Source organism: Crocodylus siamensis, chromosome 1, assembly GCF_052110815.1.
Source record: "Crocodylus siamensis isolate JL-2025a chromosome 1, ASM5211081v1, whole genome shotgun sequence".
NCBI lineage: Eukaryota > Metazoa > Chordata > Crocodylia > Crocodylidae > Crocodylus > Crocodylus siamensis.
This window is the reverse complement of record NC_143395.1, coordinates 194448053-194450215: the sequence shown is the minus strand read 5'-3', so window position 1 is coordinate 194450215 and position 2163 is coordinate 194448053. Positions and strand designations below refer to the sequence as shown.

General features: G+C 43.6%; 1 pseudogene; it reads right to left on the bottom strand.

Annotated features, from left to right (window-relative positions):
• Nucleotides 1-1078: 1078 nt before the first annotated feature.
• Nucleotides 1079-1206, bottom strand: LOC149873819 (U2 spliceosomal RNA; annotated as a pseudogene).
• Nucleotides 1207-2163: the final 957 nt, after the last annotated feature.

Sequence of the window (2163 nt, the reverse complement as noted above, 5' to 3'; positions counted from 1 at the left end):
CTGACACTTGCTGTCAATGTCTCCTCACTGTCACTGGAAGAAAAAGTATTTAAAGAAAGCTGTATTGTTTTATTTGGGGTTTAGCAGTTTTTCCAAGCACTTATTGGCATGAGTGGTTAGTTATAAAAAAAACAACAACTGCGTGTTGCCTTTTTAAAATTCTAAATATAGGAGGAGAGAAATACAACACAGCCTGGAGGCCTCTGAATGAGACATTTCAAAGAGCTGAATGCATATCACATTAAAAAATAAGCAAATACCTGGCATCCTGCTTAGTCTGTTTAGGACACAGAGCTACCTCCTGCTCCCAGCAAACTGGAATTGCCAAAATATGCAACTGTTTTATTTTTTTTAAATTTTATTTCTAGGCTGGAGGAAGCCAAATCTTAAAGACGTTTAGGGTGGAATTCTTTTTCACCTTGAGAGCAACCAGAATGCAGCTCATTACCAACTATTACCTGCTCTGGGTTTGTATGTGCCTTCTTTATAGGTATAGGACATCTCTTCAGAGATGCACCAACATCTCCCTATTCCTATAACTGGGGCAATTATTTACCCCCAAGGGAGTGGTGGGGGGAAAGTAGTAAAACAGTTACCACACTTTAGGGGGTGAATCTGGTCACAGCTGCAGTCTGGTTGTCCACTAGGTGAAATAGAGCTGTGCCCCTGATTCACAGCAGGGATATCCACATTTTGTCTAATTAAGTACCACTTTGGCAACAGGTCAGGAGCCCAAACGCTTCATAGAACTTGAATGAAATAGAGAAGGTTGTTGCCACCTCCATCTTTAATATCAGAGTTATTCAACTATAAGACAATTTTTTTCCCCCAGTCAGCATGGGGGAAAAAGCTACTTGTCTTACATTCACATACAAGGAAACTTCATTAAATACATTGTCTATCATTAAAATGCTGCCAAAAGCAGTATGTGCTCAGGAATGGAAACCAACTATGAAGTTGATTAAATGTAGCCCGCACAGAGCATGACTATAAAATGCATGGCTCATATTAGGCAAACATACTGATGGGAAGTTTTTCTGGCTCTTAAAAAATCCCAGCGGGTGTTCGCTCCTCAGGGAACTGGTAACAGGCCTGGAGGTACTGCAATACCAGGCCAGCACTGGGAGGGGCAGAACCAGCCCTGACACTCTTCCCTTGGTTCCAGAAATGTCACATTTGATCTTAGCCAAAAGGCTGAGATGTTGAACTCTTTTGTGTGTGTGTGGCCCTTAAAATAAACGGGCAGTAGTTCTCGTAGGAAGGAATGAATACCAGGCAGACACTCAAAGAGACAAGAGGTCCAACACCCTCCCTTGCTGCCAAAAATGTTGATGGGACCTATATTTTTTTTTAAAGAAATTTTTCGTGTTCCAAGCCAAATCAAGTCCAAATCTGAGTCAGCCCAGAACCATAAATGGCCTTAGAACTAGCAAACATCCTCTACCCCCACCAGGGGCTTCAGATATTTCCAAAATCTTTTGGCAGGCATCCTATGTGCAGGCCCAAGCCCAGAGGCTTGGGGCTCAGATACCCCCAAGCTTCACCTGTGCTCACCCATATGGCTGCAGGAGCAAGCTAGGGAGGAGCCTCCCATTTCCATAAAATGGGCATTAAGCCCCAACACCTCGGCAAGTACTAAATCGTCCCAGAAGAACTGTCATCCCTGCGACACCTTAAGAAAATTGTCTTCTTGGACCCAAATACATGGTGTTTCTCCTGCCACCCTACCACAGAGATAGGCTAGTAGAACCCATCTAAATAAAATAAATATTAGTGCCTATTGTGTGCAGTCCCCCTCAGCACCAACTCTTTTTCAGGTCATGGAGAGCCTCTATATTGCATCCATTTCTTCTCCATTTCCAATGATTCCTGTTTCTTCACCAAAGAACATTTAAGGGCTTAAATGTCTGACAAACATCACCAAACAGGGCCCCAAACAGTTCACTCAGAATCCCTTTGTCGCCCTCTCTCTCAGCCTGTCATGTGTGATTAGAATAGTCCTGCCCTCCATGAGGTGGAGCTGGATCAGGTTGCCCTGCACCTCATGTATATAAGCATTTTTGGAGCATCCCAGAACTTGGGACAAGAATGCCTGGTTCTAAACATGAGTAGGGGCTAATTAGCACATGGATGCTTTGTGGGGGATCTGGAATACACACACAT